Source organism: Panthera leo, chromosome A2, assembly GCF_018350215.1.
Source record: "Panthera leo isolate Ple1 chromosome A2, P.leo_Ple1_pat1.1, whole genome shotgun sequence".
Classification (NCBI taxonomy): Eukaryota; Metazoa; Chordata; class Mammalia; order Carnivora; family Felidae; genus Panthera; species Panthera leo.
This window is the reverse complement of record NC_056680.1, coordinates 36,250,879-36,270,861: the sequence shown is the minus strand read 5'-3', so window position 1 is coordinate 36,270,861 and position 19,983 is coordinate 36,250,879. Positions and strand designations below refer to the sequence as shown.

Below are 19,983 nucleotides of genomic sequence, written 5' to 3'. Positions count from 1 at the left end.
GCTAGGCATTGCCAAACTACTTTCTAGAAAACTTACACCAGCTTAGACTTTCACCTGGGCTGACCTTTTTTCTTTCTTACTTCCTTTGTGCAACAAATTGAGTTTCATGAATCGACAAAGTAAAATGAAAGTGGCGTAAATCTAAGCCATGAAACAGAAATGAAGAGATAGGGAATCGTTTGAGAGAGAGGAGCCCTCTCTCAGATGTTTTGTTTCTGGGGACATCCTGTGATTTGATCCCTATATAATGGTTAGAATTAAATCTCAGAGGTTCTTTAGAGCTAGCGGACATCAGTTATTAACTGCCTTCACTATGTGCCAGAAACTAGGCTCAGCCCTTCATCTGCCTGATCGGAATTAAGCCTCAGAACAAAATTGAGCTGAGAAGCTACAAATGGCCCGATGGTGGAACAGGACCATGACCATATCTCTTTGAACTAGAGGAGAAATCTCAAGCTGGCAGCCTTGTGGTCAGTTTTCTTTGGCTCACACAGTGTGGCCCCGTACAGTGTGTAAAATTTTGTTGACATAGCTCCAACCATTTTAAAACTGGAAAATGTCCCATAAAATCCCTTCTCAAGATTTTGTAAAATTTGCAAGATCGAGGCACACCAGGGTCCCATTCCCGCTTGCTGAAAGTTGAGTGTGTCAGAGGGTTTGCTCCTTCTGCACTGGGACTTACATTCCGGTAAAGATATTATTGAGCTAAGATTGTCAACCCCTCTGAATTCCATCCTCTTTCAAACCAGTAGTGACTTTACTGTTGGGGCAGGGCAGAGGTGTGGGGACAATGTGTGTCCTGCCTCCTCACCCAATCCACTCCTCTTATGTAGTTGATTGCCTGAGTTTGTGGTCGTACTGTTAATCACTGGGCTGTGGAAAAAGACAGGACTAAGGAGACGGAGGCTGATGTAGGTCCAGCCACCACTGCGACCCATCATGGGCCCTGGTGGTGGGGACACTTGAACTGTTAGGTGAGGGCACACCAGCTGTTGGGGGACAGCGGGCAAGATGACTGTTAGTTTTTCGGCTTCTGCCTCTGTCCTCTTATGTACTTCTTTTTCATTTGTGCTTTGTTCATCCTCCAGATTCTTTTGTCATGCGTGTCACCACCATACTTGGCCACGTGGAAAAGGTCTCTCTACTCCATCTCACCTTAGAAAATAGACTTGGCCATGAAGGGCACACAAGGAGTCAGACCATTGTCTCCTCCCCTTTCCTCTAGTATCTCTCTGCCAAATGGCACTCCCCACAGCCGGGCCCTGTGCCCACCTGTCCCCTGCTTGGAGCCCAGGCACAGACTGGTTTCCTGCTAGGAATGGTTCTGGCATTTGCTTAGCTCGTAACTCTGTATGGCTGGAGAAAAACTGGGGCTCTGCAGGCCTTGTGGCTCTGGGAGCCAGAGCTGGGCTATCTCAGGTCTTTACCTGGCATTGTATTTATTTGTATGTACCTGTATAGAGCCATATTGTGCAAAGAAGAAATTGCTGTTACATATATGTGCTTCCCATACCCTAAGCAGTATGCCAGGTAAGGGGGTGCCAGGAAGGAAAGGACAATCTGAGAGTCTGAAGGTACCAGCAAAGAGTAAGAACCAAATCTGAGTGCGGTCCCTGCAATAGCAGGAAGTAGATTTAGGGACTCCCTGGGGCCAAAGGAGCCAGGAGAAGGAGGCTTCTATAAGGTGCTGCAGCAAAGTCTCTGTGCCAGGAGGGGGCACATTCCTGCCCCACTTCCCCCATGAGCCCACCTGGCAGCCTCTGTCTTCAGCAAACTCTCTCATCTCCAGATTTCTGAAACTGCGCTCTCCAGTATGGACGCCATTTGCCACGTGCAGTACTGAGCACCTGGAAGGTGGCTAAGCCAAGGTGAGCTGTAATTGAAGTATAAAATACAAAGACTGCTCGAAGACTCTGTACGTGCAAAATATCACATTCATAAACTCATAATGGTCACATGTTGAAATGATCATATTTTGGCTATCTTGGGGTCATATATGCTACTAAACTTGATTCTGTCTGCTTCTTTTTACTTTTACTAAGTGGCTACTGACGTTTGAAAATTACCTATGTGCCCCTCCTTTGTGGCTCATGTTCTGTTTCTGTTAGACGGTCCTATTGTACAGCGCTCCCTGACTCAGCCACGTCAAATGTGCTTCTTTCTGGCTTCGCTCTGTATTTGTTACACGCAGGCACACTCACACATATGTGTGTGTATATATGTATAATAGAATAGATACTCTCAGTCTCCCTAGGTATAAGACAGGACTCATGTCTCCTTACTCTGTGTTTTATCACTGTCTGCCCAGGTGCCCCTTTTGCTACTAGACAGCCAATGCATGTTTCATAATGATGCTTTCATGCATTTGACAAATATATATGGAACCACTACTCTGGGCCAGGCTCCCCTGGGAACTTAGTAAACTTTCACTCATTATCTGACCTAATTCCCACAGGGTAAGAGTTATTAGCTTTGTTTCACAAATCAGGAAACGGAGTAGAAAGTTGGAAATGACTTGCTCAAGATCACCTACTGTGGCAGGAAACAGGATTCCAACACGCTTTGGTCTGGCTCCGAATCATGTCTCCTTTCCACTTGAACATGATCATACTGCTGAGGATTCTTCAGGCCAGGCCACTTGCCCCCTAAACCCTGTCTTCTTATGTGTCTATACATACCTATTACATGCTTGTTAATGGTCTGTCTTTCCCAGGAGACTTCACAGGAGGATAGAAACTACTCTTCTGAGCAGTGTTGCATCCCTGGGGCCTCGCTCTGTTGGACATATGAAGGAATAAATGATAGTCCCTTCTCCTCCCCACCATTACAAAACTCATGTTGATTTCCGTTTTCCCTGGAGAGGATACAGATAGGCATAAAACTCTATAGCCATTTTCACAGCAACTGTAATGTTGTAAACATTCATTTTGTATTTTATTTATTTAGAGCTCCATTATGCAAAGAAAGAATCATTTATGTGAGAGTCTGGGGAAGTAATCTCTCTTTCCCTGCTGGTCCCTCTTTCCGCACGTTACGTTATCTCAGACCAACATGACAAAACCCAGGCACGTGTCTTTTGTCAAAATGGAATGTGCATCCTCACAACAGCTGTGTGTTAGATGTTGCCAGAGCCTTGGTACCAACCTAGGACTGTGGGCTTTTCAAATGATCTCGGCATAACTTACTCATTATGGAAGTGGCGAATGGATTGTAACACGCCAAGGCCACTTAATGGTGATAAGACAGGAAACCATCCTGCCCACCAGAGAAGAAAGGCAGCCAGGCATGAAGAGAGGAGCATCAAGCTGTAAACCATAGGAGTGGTCACTGGTCTCAGCTTTGCCGTTGACTCTCTCCCCGACCTTGGATGAGCCGTGATTCCTCATGTTGTGAACCTTAGTTTTCGCATCTATTAATTCGAGGACATTAAAATAGATCAGAAAGGATAGCAATGTCTACATCTACCCTGTATAACTATTGAGAACAGGAGAAAAAAAAAAGTCTTGGGCAAAAAAATCACAAGACTCTGGAGTCTGAGTCCGAGATCTGAATTTAACACCCGGCTCCTCTCAACTAGTTGTCTGACTTCAAACCGGTAATTTCACTTGTCGGGGTCTTGATTGCCTTTTGTTTGTGTAAAATGTGATCATTAGACTGAATGACCTTTTTTTAAAAATGTGTATTTATTTTTGAGAGAGAGAGAGAGAGAGATAGGATGCTAGTGGGGAAGGGGCAGAGAGAGCACGGGAGACACAGAATCTGAAGCAGTCTCCAGGCTCTGAGCTGTCAGCACAGAGCCCGATGCAGGGCTCGAACTCACGCACCATGAGATCATGACCTGAGCCGAAGTCAGACACTTAACTGACTGAGCCACCCAGGTGCCCCCAGACCAAATGATCTTTAAGTTTCCTTCGTGGTTGGAAATATGTACATATATTTGGGTAGAGATTAGAGGGTGGATTTTGGTAGATGCATTCACTAGCTTTTGTCCTTCCTAGGAGGGGACAATTATTTAGGAATCAGAAAATTTTTTAGGGTCACATGGTGTAAAAAATCTACAGTGATTCCTGTGTGAAGGCTCTGGAAGCAAATTAATGTCCTTTTCATTAGAGCCATGAGTTCCTCTAAACAAATGAGTCAGAGCAAAATTTTGGTTGTCATCATAAGAATCTTCATGCACAGGTTGACCTTCTATATACAGTCCATTTCTGTCATGTCTGGTTGTCTAGTCTACATTGAGTGGTTATGTAGTGTTGAGGTTGTGTAGGTTATGTTAGAGTTAAAATACATGGTCTTTTATTAAGTTGGTTTCATTTATAGATCTTGAGAGGCCTTGGGGTGATAAAAATCTGAGTTATGCATTGCATTAAGCAGAGTTATATAAAGCCTGTTGAATATTAATTTTGTAATGATTCACCTTACAGTTTTATGAGACTAGATATAAAAAGATACTGTGAATAATTGAACCTATGGTCTATAAAATGAAGTCTAGAGAAGAGAGAATAATTAGAAGTGAAGAGGGCCAAGCCTTTTCCTTCTTCGCTGAGATCAAGTTAATTTAATCTCATCCCCTTTCTGCAAATTCAGGCTTCCTGGTTTCTTAGAGCATTAGATGAATGTGCGGTATAGAATACAAAGCTAATAAAATGTGGATCTTTTCCACCATGTTATTGTTTTAATTAGTTTTAATGTAGCCTCTAAATATATTTTAACTTTATAGTCTGAATATTTTATATATATCCTCTTCAGGTTGCGTTTTTCAAAACTGCTTCTAAAATAAGGCAAGTTCTTGCACATAAGAGATAGAAGTACTTATATTTCTTATCTTTCAAATTGTACTTTGTGTAAGTTATACAAATGGGCAATAAGCATGTGAGAAGATGCTCGATATTATTAGCATCAAGGAAATGCAAATTCAAAACGCAATGAGATACCAGCAAATACCTATTAAAGTGGCTAAAATTAAAAGACTGACAATACCGAGTGTGGGTGAGGACATGGAGCAACCGGAACTCTCACACACTCCTGGTGGGATTTAAAGTGGCAAAGCCATTTAGAACACACTTTTCAGTTTTGCTAAAATTGAAAATGCCCTTATTAGAAGACCCAGCCAGTCCACTCCAAGGTATTTACAGGAAAGAAATGAAAATATATGTCCATGCAAAGATTTGCCCTGGAGTGTCGTTACGGTTGCCTTTTTCGTAGCTCTAAACTGGAAATAATCCAAATACCCATCAGCAGGTAAATGGATAAACCGTTTGGGGTCTAGCCATACGATAGAATACCGTAAAATAAAACAAAATAATTTAAAAAAAGAACAAACTACGAGTATGTGCAACAATATGGATGTATCTCAAAGATATCATGCTTGGTGAAAGGAGCCAAGCACGCAAAATTTAGACTATAGGATTCAACTCCTATGAAATTCTAGAAAAAGCACACTAATATCTAGTGACAGAAAGCAGAGCAGTGGTTGCCTGGGGCAGAGGTAGGAAGCAAGAGGGAGGATATCATACACAGGAACATAATGGAACTTTTCAGGAGATAGAAATGTTCTATGTCTTGGTTGTGCTGATAAGTACAGAAGTGAATATATGTCAGCATCTGATGAACTGAACACTTAAAGTGGGAATATTTTATTGTATGTAAATTATACCTCAGTAAAGTTGATGTTTAAAATGCCTTTTGGGGCACCTTGGTGGTTCAGTCGGTTGAGCGTCTGACTCTTGGTTTCCGCGGAGGTCATGGTCTCCGGGTTCGTGGGATTGAGCCCCACATCGGGCTCTGTGCTGAGTGCAGAGCCTGCTTATGATTCTCTCTCTCCCTCTCTGCCCCTCCCCCACTCACTTGCGCATGCACGCTCTCTCTCAAATAAATAAACTTTCAAAAATAAAAAAATAATAAAATGCCTTTTGCAATATCTTTCGTTGGTTTATGAGTACCCCTAAACACTGATCTTCCAAGATTTTGATTCCAAATCAAGTTTCAGTATTTACTCATTGTGAGATGGAGTCTGATACACACACATACAATAAAATCGGTGTAACAAGTATTTGACCAACCTTTAGAATTGCCCCGAGAAACAAAAGAGATGACAAACTGGTAGAAATGATTTATAAATCATGATACTGTGCAGAAAATTGCCTGTTGCTAACCCTCCGTAGTTCACTCTGCCAGTCAGAGTGAAATTACCTTGGTATGGGGCGCATGTAAAATTAGTTGAACCTCTTATCTGGGCCCCAAATGAGCTCCCCCCCGATTGAATGCCTGGCTAGTGTACAGACTATCCTAGCAGATTTCCTTAGCATTTTAAAAATATCCACCTGCCTCAGGCCATGTGACACAGTGATCCACCCACTCACACCGTAAACCCTTCACTTCCAGCGTTGACAAAGCTACACAATCATTCCTCCAAGTCAAGATACACTGTACGAGTCAGCTTGTCAACGAGGTTTTAAGTTTCATCTGACATCTCCCAAGAATCCTCTGCTTTCAGAGCAATGAGCTCTAAGTTGGAGGCTCTAACCTAATTGTGGGGTAAGGATGAGGTTGTTCTTGGAGAAGCATAGGTCTCTTCTGCACATTAACAACTTGTAGCATGGGCAGGTAATTGCGTTTTGATTCTGAATGGACAGGGAGCACTGAAAAGTTGGGTCCTGCTTGAATCTAAAACAACACATACATTCATTTGACAGAAAGTCATTTAAAAAAAAATTTTTTAACGTTTGTTTATTTTTGAGCAGAGAGGGACAGAGCGTGAGCAGGGGAGGAGAGAGAAAGAGGGAGACACAGAATCTGAAATAGGCTCCAGGCTCTGAGCTGTCAGCACAGAGTTCGATGCAGGGCTCGAACCCGTGGACCGTGAGATCATGACCTGAACCAAAGTCGGACACTCAACCGACTGAGCCGCCCAGGTGCCCCATTGACAAAAAGTCATTGAGTACTGTGTGCATTGTCCTGGACTCTGGGGGTTCAGCAGTGAATAGGACAAGCAAGGTCGGTCTCCTCGGGGAGCTTACGTTCTAGTGGAGGGGTGGGTAGCCATCAAGTAAACAATGTAATTTCAGGATCATATGGGAAATACGCAAGGGTAGAGAATAACACAAATGCAGGTTGATACCATACAGGATATAGTGGTCAGGGAAGATCCTGCATGTTGAGTTGGGAAGATGAGGTGGAACCAGCTGTGTGACAGTCTAGAGAAACAGTAATCTGAGCAGTGAGGACTGTAAGTGAGAATGAGCTCGGCAAAGTAAGGAAGGAAAAGGAAGCAAATGTGGGAAGTATCAAGGGTGGAAGAAGGACTGTCGTGAAACGACGCTTCAGAGGTGGAGAGCAGATAAAACTTAAGTTTTATTCCATGAACATGAGAAGATATCGGGGCACCTTGGTGGCTCAGTCATTAAGCATCCGACTTAGCTCAGGTCATGATCTCACCGTTCATGAGTTTTAGTCCCACATTGGTGTACTCGAGCCCCACTTTGGGTGAGCAGGATTTCCGCTTTGAGTGAGTTTGAGCCTTGCTTTGGGGGAGCCCCACTTTTCTCTCTCTCTCCCTCTCTATCTCTCTCTTTCTCTGCATCTCACCAACTTGAACCCTCTCTCAAAAAAATAATAATAATGAGAAGTTATTGAAGGGTTTTAAGCAGGGGGAAAAATTATCTGATGTGTAAATATGGCCACTATGTGAAGAAGTGATTGTCTTGGGTCAAGTGGAGAAATTAATAAGAAGACTGTTGAAATAGTCTAAGGGAAAGATGATTGTGGCTTGGACTGGACTGGTGGCATTAGAAATAAGGAGATAGGAACAAATCGAGGGGCGGACCATAGTGGTAGTGCTGCGAGGGTTGGAGCAATGGGAAGTGGTGGGGAAAGCATCCATAGTTTTATGGTCTGAGCAACTAGTAGCTAATGGAAGTCTTTATTAGGAGACCACCTACAGTGATTGGTTATGGTGTCTGTATCCTTGCTTTGCCTTTAGGACACTGACCAAATGACTCTGAAGATTGAATAGCAGTTAATTATTTGTAAACATCCTGTGAATGGAACTCAGGTTGCAAAGACTCTGTTATCTCTCATCTGTGATTTTCCAGACATGCTAATAAATGAGTGCTGGAAATGTCATGGTTTTCTAATCACAACCTTCTTTTCCTAAAAGCCATTTCAGCCAACATCCGTCATCAGTTCAGAGCACTATCCAAACTTTCTAGCTCTTGTTTACTGCTTGTATGCCACTATTCCCAACACACTCACTGCCAAGGAAGTACTTTGAGGAGTTTACTTGTGCTCTGGAAAACTTTTGGGAAGGTTGCCTCTTTTTGTTAATTATGGCTCGGGGATTACTTTGTCAGAAACTCGGAAGCCCAGGAGTCTATAAAAATTACAAGGTATTATTAAATATTTAAATATTGCTCATTTCTCCATGTAGTATGAGATTTGGGCTGAGATTGAATCTTGGGCTGTTTCGTTTCCATGTTTACCATCTTTATAGAGTCACAGATTCAATTTTGCCTATTAAGCAAATTTTAAATTTGCTTCAAACAAGCAAGAATGGCATTAAATTGCCTTGACCTAGGCGCGTTGAGATTTTGTTGTTTCTCTGTATTCATGGAGAGTAGTGAACATTAGCACTGAAACAGAAGCATCTCAGTTTGTGAAAATGCTGTTGGAGTAACGATGAGAAAAATCTTTTTAAATGTTTTGGATTATTTTCTTTTGCATTATAAAAGTAACCTAAGCCCGTCCTAGAAAATTTGGAAGGTACAGGATCAAAATCAGCCATAGCCCAATCACAAAGAAATCCATGTGATGTTTAAGTTCCTCATAAAATGTTAGTGTGGAAAGGGGCTTGTTGGATTATCTGGTCCAACTTCTCATTTTGCACGTGAAGAAACTGAGGTGTGGAGCAGTGTGGAGTTTAGAACCCAGGTTTTCTCAGTTTTGAGCTGTTTTCCTGATTGCTGATGTGGCTTCACAAGCAGTCTAGATTCTTGGGGTCTTAATGGAGGCTCAGTATCTGCCACACCCTCTTTCTGAGCAAAGGGGTTGTGACATCTTAACACTGGGCATGCATGTGGCTCCATCTGCCCCCTAGTGTTCAGGAGGATGCATGGTCTTAAATAAGGATGGTGTTAAATGGCCTTGACTTGGAGAGCATTTCCCAAAGGGTGGTTTTTGAGCCACCTGCATCAGAATTATCTAGGATGCTTGTTCAAAAATGAAGATTTCTGGTACCCACCCCTGGTTTGTGAAATCAGAACCTCTAGAGGTGGGAGTAGGAATCTGCTTTTTTAACAAACTCAGATCCATTGAAAAATAATACTTTGTCAATAAGAATAAAACTTCCCATATTGAGTCATTCAAATTCTCTAACCTGTGATAGATAGACGATATCTATCATACATACATACATACAAGTAAATGGGTAAAAAGTTTCTGACTCCACACAAAGAAACTGTCGATGGTTATCTCTTGGGAGTAGAAATAGGGTGAATGGGAGAATGAAGGCTTCTCTGTTCCATATAAGCTAGAAACCTGGATTTTCAGAACACAGATGTGTTTGGAATTCCCTTTATAAGTATGCCTATGGTCAAGCTATTTCTTTGAGAGACTAGAAATGTCTGCAGATTATTATTTATTTGCTAGTATGTGGCCAGTGGGAGAAAGGGAACACTTCGCTGATATAAGAGGACATAGAAGGATCAACCAGGGGACAAGGTGAAATCCAAGTTCGTTCATTTATTCACTCACTTATTTATTCAATACCTATTCATTGACTACTTTGTGTGTACCAGAAACCATTTGAGGTGCTGAGGACATGGGAAGGAATAAGACAGCAGGGTCCCAATTATGTAGAGCTTACAGTCTATTATGGAGAAACACCAATAGAATTAAACAAGATAATTTTAAATGGTGACAAGAGCTGTGAAGAAATAAAGGAGCTATGCCATTATGAATGATTGAAGGGCTATTCTCTAGTGGGAAGGGACAGCCTGAGAGGTGACATCTGAGCTGAGGCCTTAGTGGCAAGAAGAAACCAGCCATGTGCATATCTGGGGAACAAGTTTCCATAAAAGGAGGCTGCAAGGACAAGGTCCTGAGGAGAAATTAGCTTGATATATTTGGCATGTATAAAGAAAACTGGCATGGCTAACACAAGATTCAAGTTAAAGTTCAAGAGGAAGACAGGGCCAAGCCACATTCTGTAATCATGCCACAGTAAGCAGTTTGGATTCTATTTTAAGTGTAATAGCCTCAGGAGACCTACATTCAGGGAAAGACAGTTGATATCTTCAGATTTGAGGTTTTTTTTTAAAAAAAAAAACTACTTCAGCACTCAAAATTATATAGAAACTGGGAGTCCAGTTTTAAGAAAATGTGCAACTACTTCAGGAGAAAGTTACTGGGAACCACAAAAGAAGAACTAAAGAAATGGTAGGATATACCATATACATGGAAAGGAAAGACCAATATTATAAACTGCTGATTTTTACCAAAGAAAGGATTTATAAATTCATTGTGGTTCCGAACGAAATCCCAACAGCATTCTAAAATTGAATGGAAATGTAAAAATGCAAGAATTTGGGACACCTGGGTGGCTCAGTCAGTTAAGTAACCAACTTCGGCTCAGGTCATGATCTCATGGTTTGTGAGTTAAAGCCCCATGTCAGGCTCTGTGCTGGTAGCTAAGGGCCTGGAACCTGCTTTGGATTCTGTCTCCCTCTCTCTGCCCCTGCCCCCCAAAGAATAAGTAAGCATTACAATTTTTTTTAAATAATAAATAAAAATAAAAATTCAAGAACGTAATAAGGGAGGTTTGCAAAAGAAGAAGAAGGAATGAATGTTTCCCCTAATTATCAAAATATTTATAAAACCATAGTAATTAAGACATTATGTTATTGGTATAGGGGTATTGAAAAATAGATCAGTGGGACAGAATAGAGACTGAACAAATATAGACCCTTCCCTGTAGACCCTATAGACACAGGAAGCATTGAAATTCAGAATGGAAAACATAGAATGTCAGAAGTAAATGAGTATCAGAAGTAAGTTATTTCTCCTTATGGAAGAATAAGTTTCCAGATTTACACTTCGTACAAAAATAAATTGAGGTGAATTGAAAACCTAAGTATAAAATGTAAAAGTTCAAAACCTGTAGGGAGATAAAAAGAAAGTATCTTTATACCATTAGGATAACGTAGATTTTGTAAGCTAGAGACACAATACCACACTCAAGAATAATAAAGTTGATGGATTTCACTATGTCAAAATGTATAACTTATATAACGTATAACAAAATAATGCCATAAAATTAAAAGGCAAGTGACAAACCAATAGAAGATATTTGCAACCTGAAATAACTGACAAAAGCCAGGTTTCTAGAATCTCTAGCAAATTCCTGTAAATCAATAAGGAAAAGTCAAACTACCCAGTAGGAAAAATGGGCCACTTACTAACAGTCCGTGTCTTGAGGGGAAGACATGAATGAGTAATAAAAATGTGAAAAGGCTTTCCACATCACTGATAAAAGCAAGAAACGACAGTTTAAAATCCCAGGATAGCATTTTATGCCTGTCGGAGTAGCAGAAATTCAAAAGGTTGAATTAGACAAGTAAAACTTGGCAAGGAATTGAGATAAACAGCACTTGGAGAATAAGTTGTCATCCCCCAGTTACACTTGAGAATGCACATATTCCACAACAGATTTTCCTGCAGACAGAAAGTTAGCAACATTGTTTCTCCAAGGAGGGGCACTTGGTATTTTGTGAGGGGCAAGTCTCTGTCCCTCGAGACTTTCATGCACCGTAGAAATTTAGCATCCCTGCTCTCCTCCACCCCCAATTCACAAAAGAGCTCTCTCCCATTTTCAGATGCCCCCAGGAGAGCTGGACTTAACCAGGACAAAGTCCTGCAGGTATACATAGGGCTGTCACAATACTAATGGGCCGGGACGGCCTCTGCCACTGAACAGAGGGATCTGGACTCTGGAGGAGGATTGTGAAGGGTGTCCATCGGAGCATCCTTTGTCATGATTGGACCCCACCCAATAGCCGTCAGTCCAGAAAAGGAGAATTAAACTATGGTATGGTTGTATTATAGAGTGCCATACAACAGTCAATGACCTAGATCTGTATGGACCAAAATGAAGATGTCTCAAAAACAATGTGGAGTACAGTAATATACAGCATGCTACACTTTATAAAAACTGTAAAACCTACACTACTGTAGTATATGTTGTTTTGGACACACACACACACACACACACACACACACACACACACAGGCATATCCATGTGTGAACTGGAGGGGTTTAAGTTCCATGTGGTTCTATTTCTCAAAAGAGTTAATGAATGCGAAGAACAACATTAGTTCATTTTGAGTGACGGCACAGTGACACGGACAGGAGTTTGTCACATCATCCTTTGCATAATGCTGTATTTTCGCCAGCACTCAGGCTGCTGAGTGGACAGTGGATGGGGCGAATGGAAGGGTGAGCATGGGAGTGAGCATGGGACAAGGGGGCAGTGAGGCTGTGCTGGAAGAAAACTCGGGCCCGGGAGGAGCCAAGTGAGGACCCCAGCATCCCTGCCAATACTACTTTGAACTCCAAGGGCACGTGACCACTTTTCTGCTTCATTTCTCTATCACCTAAAGGTCTTTCTGGAATAACACTTCCCTTTATTGCTTCCTCTGTCTTCCAAGCTATGATGTTGTCACCTAAGCAGGCCAAAGATTTGTTGGCTGCCTTTTTTTTTTTTTAGCAGAATGAGACATTCTGTAAAAACAATTTAAGCCCTCTCTATCCCCATCCCTGCAATTACGCTCCTACATTTCTTTTTTATTTTTTTTCTGGAGCATTTTTTATTGTGGTAAAATATACATAATGTAAATTTTACCATCCTAAGGTCACCTGGGTGGCTCAGTTGGTTAAGTGTCCGACGCTTGGTTTTGGCTCAGGTCATGATCTCACGGTTTGTGGGATGGAGCCCTGTTACGGGCTCTGCACCGACAGTGTGGAGCCTGCTTGAGATTCTCTCTCTGTCTGTCTCTCTCTCTGCCCTTCCCTTGTTTGTGCTCTTTCCTCTCTCAAATAAGCTTTAAAAAAAAGTTTACCTTTCCGACTATTTTTAAATGTGCAGTTCAGCAGCGTTAAGTACATTCACAGTGTTGTAAAACCTTCATTGCCATCGGTCTCCAGAACCTTTTTCATCACTCCAAATTGAAACTCTGTGCCCATTAAACAATCACTTCCATTCCTCAGTCCCATATGCTCTGATAACCTCTGTTCTACTCTCCATCTGTATGAATTTGACTACTCAAGGCACCGCATGCAAGTGAAATCATACAATATTTGTCCTATTGCATCTGGTTCATTCCAGTTACCATAGTGTTTTTAAAATGCATCCACAATGTAGCATGTATCAGGATTCCATTCTGTTTAAAAATGGATACTGCTCCATTGTATGTATATACCACGTTTTGTTTATCCATTTATCTTGTCAGTGGACACTTGGATTACTCCTGCCTTTGGGCTACTGTGAACAATATAACATATAATGCAGCTATGAACAGGTGCACAACCGTCTGCTTTCAGTTCTTTGGGGTATGTACCCAGAAGTAGAATTCTTGTATCTTATGGTAATTTTATGTTTAATTTTTTAAGGAGCTTTCAAATCATTTTCTACAAAGGCTGCACCATTTTACATCCCCATCTGCAATGTGTTCTAACTTTTCCTCATTTTCACCAACATTTGTTATTTTTCACTTAAAAAAAAATATCCCATCTAATGGGTATTAAGTGGTGTCTTATTGCAGCTTTGTCCTACACTTCTTTTATAATTAGTGTTAAGAAAGCCTCATACATGTCTTCTGTTCAGTTGATTGGTCCCTAATATCCATGTTTTTTAGTATTTCTGCATTTCTTTAAATGCATGCCATGAAACACAGGTCCTATTATAAGCTTCTGGCACTGGGGGCTTGGGGGCATGAGATGGGAGAGGTTAAATTGGGAAACAGTGCAAACAACAGCAACAACAACCACCTCCTGCAAAGTCATAGCAAGTGCATATTTAACTTTGGCAAATTGAAGACGTTAGTGTGAGTTGGTATCCTGACCCTCCTGGCAGTTCTCAGTGTCTTCAAGCGTCTTACCATGCCGAGGGCGATTCGTAGGCATGTTTTTATACAGGGGCCCATAAAGAAATCCACCTCTTTCATGTGGTGCTCAAAAGCAATTTTATCTGTTGCAACTTTGAAGGAAAACCTGGCCATATTGATGATGACGTGCGATGGTAGACTGTATGGTGTGGCACTTTCCCTAAGGGATTCCCAGTGTTCGTTCTGATCATTCACAGTTTTCATTTTGAACTGACTTTAGAAATTACTTCCAATGCAAGATGCAGTTTTACTGTATATCCTCCCCTTGAAGTTTGAAGCATATATTTTCCAGACCCTGAAAAAGTCCTACAATAAAAAAAAAACAAAAACCTGACTACCATAGATTAAAGCAGGAGTTGGCAAACTATCTCTGTCAAAGGCCAGATAGTAAATACTTTTGGTCTTGGGTCTCTGGCACAGCTATTCAGCTGTGTGATTGTAGCTCCGGAGCGACCAGAGGCAATCTTTAAATGACTGGATGTGACTGTGTGCCAAAAAACTTTACCTGCAGAAACAGTCAGCAGGCTGGATTTAATTTGCAGGCGATACTTTTCTGACCCCTGGTTTAGATCGTTGTGACCAAAGGTTGTTGAATCATGACCTTTCCCACCTTTATTTTTTAAAATTTAAAACCTGTAATAGACCCTTAGGGGCCTGAATTCAAATAGCAGAGGGCTTCGAATCTTTATGGGTGATGCTGAATGTTGATGGCATGTAGCAGGTTTGTCGTTTTTCTAGTACCTGGCTTTGCACTGCTGTGGCAACGGAAATAGTTACTTAGTGGGCACTATGGGCTAAATTGTGTCCTAAGATTCATATGTTGGGGCTCTGACCCCCCGATACTTCAGAATGTCACTATATTTGGAGAGAAAGCCTTCAAAGAGGTAATTAAGTGAAAATAAGACCTTTACAGCAATCTTCGAAAAGAAGAACAAAACTGGAGGTGTCACAATCCCATATGTCAAGATACACTACAAAGCTGTTGTAATCAAAACAGTATGGTACTGGCACAAAAATAGACACGTGGATCAATGGAACAGAATAGAAAGCCCAGAAATAAACCCATGATTATATGGCCAATTAATCTATGACAGAGGAGGCAATAATATCCAATGGGAATGGATTGGATAATCCATTTCTTTTCAACAAATGGCATTGCAAAAGAATAAAACTGGACCACTGTCTTATACCACACATACCAATAAAATGGACCAAAGCCTAAATGTGACCCCTGAAACCATAAAATTCCTAGAAGAAAACATAGGCAGCAATCTCTTTGACATCAGCCATAGAAACATTTTTCTAGATGTCTCCTTTGGTAAGGGAAATAAAAGCAAGTTAAACTGTTGGGACTACCCCAAAATAAAAAGCTTTTGCACAGTGAAGGAAACCAGCAACAAAACGAAAAGACAACCTGCTGAATAGGGGGAAATATTTGCAAGTGATGTATCCAATAAGGAATTAATATCTAAATTATACCAAGAATTTCTACAACTCAACACACACAAAAAACAAATGATCCAATTTAAAAATGGGCAGAAGACATGAATAAACATTTTTCCAAAGATGATATACAGATGGCCAATGAACTTGTGAAAAGATGCTCAACGTCACTAATCATCAGAAAAATACAAAGCAAAACCACAGTGAGATATCACCACACACCTGTAAGAATGGCTAAAATCAACAACATGAGAAACAACAAGTGTTGGCAAGAATGTGGAGAAAAAGGAACCTTCGTGCACTGTTGATGGGAAGGCAAACTGGTATAACCACTGTGGAAAACAGTATGGACGTCCCTCAAAATATTAAAAATAGAATTACCATATGATCCGGTAATTCCACTGGTAGGTGTATACCCAAAGAAAATAAAAATACTAATTCAAAAAGATACATGCACCTCAGGAGAAACCAAACCTTGTTGCCACCTTGACCTTGGACTTCCAGCCTCTAGAACTGTAAAGGCTGTTCAAACCACTCAGTATATGGCATTTGTTATGACAGCCTAAGCAAAGAGGTGATCATATCTCAGGCATCCTAACTCACTGAGACCTTGAACTTATTTGCTCACCTGTAGGTTCTTAATATGACAAGTATCCTTCACTGAATTTTATGGGTGAAGTTACACGATATGTTCTAATTGCATTTGCATATTTGGTATATTCAAAGATCTTAAGACATTTCCCTCCTACACATTAAGAGTTGAATTGTTGAATATACTCCCATAGTGCTTTTAACTTATCTTTCCTCTGTTCTCTTCTTTAGTCTTCTTTAAAACACTATCCATTCTGTTTCTATTCTTGGGATCTGGAGTTTTCAAATAGATGCATATTTCCTGGGTTTACAGTTGCTGCTCATTACAGGTAGGAAGTCAGAGTATATTGGGCCATGGAATCAAAGAACTTACTAGCTATTGTAGATAAGGTTGCTATAAACATAAGGGTGCATGTATCCCTTGGAATTAGTGTTTTTGTATTTTGGGGTAAATACCCAGTCGTGCGACTGCTGGCTCCTAGGGTAGTTCTATTGTTAACTTTTTAATGAAACTCCACACTGTTTTTCCAGAATGGCAACACCAGTTTGCATTCCAAGTGTCCATCAATAGATGAATGGATAAAGACATGGTGTGTGTGTGTGTGTGTGTGTGTGTGTGTGTGTGTGTGTGTATAAAATGGAATACTATCCAGTTATAAAAAGGAATGAAATATTGCCATTTGCAGCGACATGGATGGAGCTAGAAATTACAATGCTAAGTGAAATAAGTCATTCACTTTCGAATGTCCCCTCTCTGTAAAGAGAGATTTCCTGTTATTCTTCCTTTCTAATCTTACTCTAATAAACTTTTACCTGCTGCTTAAAAAGAAAGAAAGAAAGAAAGAAAGAAAGAAAGAAAGAAAGAAAGAAATCAGTCAGAGAAAGACAAATATCATAGGATTTCACTCATGTGGAATTTAAGAAGCAAAACAAATAAGCAAAGGAAAAAAGAGAGACAAATTAAGAAGCAGGCTCTTTTTTTTTTTATTAGTTTTCTTTATTTTTTGAGAGGCAGAGAGAGACAGTGTGAGCAGGGAAGGGGCAGAGAGAGACGGAGACACATAATCGGAAGCAGGCTCCAGGCTCTAAGCTGTCAGCACAGAGCCCGATGTGGGGCCGAACTCACGAACCGTAAGAGCATGACCTGAGCTGAAGCCGGATGCTCAACTGACTGAGCCACCCAGGCACCGGAAGCACACTCTTAATAAAAGAGAACAAACCGATGGTTACCAGAAGGGAGGTAGGTGGGGGGATGGGTGAAATAGGTGATGGGGGTTAAGGAGTCCACTTGTGATGAGCACCAGGTGATGTATAGAAGTGTTGAATCACTATATCATACACCTGAAACTATTACAACACTGTATATTAACTGTACGGGAATTAAAATAAAAAAAGAAAAACAAAAACAACAAAGAACTTACTAGCTGTGTGTCACCTCAAACAAAGTATCCTCTTGCCCTGACTCAGTTTCCTCATCTTCATAAGATAATGATTCCTATATGATTTTCACAGTTCCCGGAAGCATTAGCTGCAATGTAAGTGCTATGCCCTGTGCACTAAATGGCTTATGGTGGGCACTCAATAAATGATTGCCTTTCTCTCTCTTCTGCCCTGTGATCCAGGCTGCTTGTTATATCACTATTTACAAGGTCTAACCCCCAGTCCAGGAACTTATGTAACCTGGTGGACACATGGAAGTTGTAGAGAGATGTTTTGATAAAGCAGAAAACGTACGGAGTCACGATGGTGCCAGTTCTCCATGTGGTTCTCCTGCAGGTCCCCTTCCCTCTCTCGAAGCCTCAGTTATCTTACCGTAAAGTGGGGGCTGGGACTACACTATCCCTCTCGTATATTCTATACCCAGTATTTTCCCTGGAAGCCACGGGGTCTAAGGAGATGGCTGGATGTGAGAGGTCTTCATTCTGATTTCATCCTACCCAAACCATTACTGCAGTCCCATGGCTACACTCTATCAACATTAGATCCCACTATTTAAATTTAATTTTTTGTTAGCATTTTAATATTGAATTTAACACACCTCACATAAAATTAGGGTCTTACTGGCTTTAAGATTCAAAGGTAAGTGAATTAGTTTGTCTCCTAAAATCTATTTTTGTCCTAAAAGGATACTGCAAATATTGCCCACAAGAAACTCCCAGCTGGGGTACCTGGGTGGCTCAGTCCATTAAGCATCCAACGCTTGGTTCTGGCTCAGGTCATGAGCTCATGGTTTGTGAATTCGAGCCCTGCATCAGGCTCTCTGCTGACAGCGCAGAGATTCTCTGTCTCCCTCTCTCCGCTCCTTCCCCACGCATGCTCTTTCTCTCAATATAATAAATAAACATTAAAAAAAAAAGAAAAGAAACTCTCAGCTCTCATTGTGGTGGAGCCCCTGGAATATCTCGCTCCTGTTAGAAAAGATGGGTGTATCATATGGCATCAGTAAGGAGACAGGAGCAAAGGTGCTGATGAACAAATTGTCCTGAATTCTTTCTGCTTCCGGCCGCCATCTTCCACTTCACGCCTGTGTCCATGTCCAGGGAGAGCTGAGGCTCAGGTGGAATGGGGAGGTGCAGTGCGGGATGGTTGGACAAGTCGAGTTTTATTCACCCACACGGCAAAACAGTGAATGCCACACCTGCTGCTTCCGCCTTCTTGTCCACTTTTTACACACTCCTGGGTGTGAAACAGTTGGGCCCACAGCTGACAAGAAGCGCACTTCCTGACTTAAGGAGAGCTTCCGAGGGATAGCTGTTTCCTTTTCTTTTATAGAGAAAATGACAAATACATATAAATGAGCATCTTAGGGCGAAAGACACACACTAAATTTCATCAGTATTCATGACATGTGCTTCATTCTCTCCACAACTGACATCTGTTAAAAACGAGATTTGGGAGTGCTATCCTGGTTCCAGTAATTCTGTAACATGGATTCTGCGGTGATGCTTTATTGATTTCTCCCACTTTTGTCACCCTGAATTTACAACTACTGTAGATAACTTTCAGACCTGCGGAATCTCCTTCTACAGAGCCGGTAACACTGTCTATTCAATGAAATGCATTATGTAAGAGGCCAAATCATTTAGTTGTTGAGAACAGCCTCAATTTCATTTGTATGTCGAGATAGCTCTATTTTAAATCTCGTTAGGTAAATTTCTAAAACGGTGATTAAACTGTAGCCAGCCAAGGGAAAACTAGAAATAAATTAGAAGTGTCACTGATTTGAGAACTCTAGTTCTTTCCTGTGTGCCTACAGAAATTAAGGAGCGTCTCTTTTCTGGGTTACAGGCTTTGGTGAGAAATCCTGAAGAAAGAATGTGTGAAAGAAAAAGATGACAACTATGCATGGCAAACAAAATCCGAAGATTATTACAGTGAAAGCAAGAGGAAGTCAGAAGAATACCTACTAGTAAAGGTAAGTGGACACCTGTAAATGCTGAACTCTGATGCTGAACAGGAAAGTGGGTTTCTACATGTATGTGTGTGAGTGTACATAGACTTACCAAGTGGGGATAGGATCGGATAGGATAGGATAGGATAGGATACATAATATGATCTACCATCAAAATATCTGTGTTCTAGAAATGAGGAAGAAAATTAGTAAATACAGTTAATTCCTTACTCTCAAATAAAAGCTAGCTTCCCAAAAGTTGAAAAATAGACTTACCTTTTACAAAGGGGTTCTCTTTTCAGAAAGCAAAAGAAACAAAAGCCAAAATAACCAATGTATTAACTAACTGTGCTGTGCCATTGACACATTTCCTACAATATATTTCCAATATTTTATACACA

At 41.0% G+C, this 19,983-nt stretch overlaps 1 protein-coding gene across 4 annotated transcripts in view; it reads left to right on the top strand.

Annotated features, from left to right (window-relative positions):
* The window catches only part of FRMD4B (FERM domain containing 4B), a 322,217-nt gene that overhangs the window by 82,230 nt on the left and 220,004 nt on the right, over positions 1–19,983 (top strand). For all 4 annotated transcript variants that reach the window (XM_042929953.1, XM_042929952.1, XM_042929951.1 and 1 more), the window contains exon 2: positions 19,480–19,606. The gene's annotated coding sequence lies outside the window, so the exon portion shown is untranslated. The remainder of the gene's footprint in view (positions 1–19,479; positions 19,607–19,983) is intronic.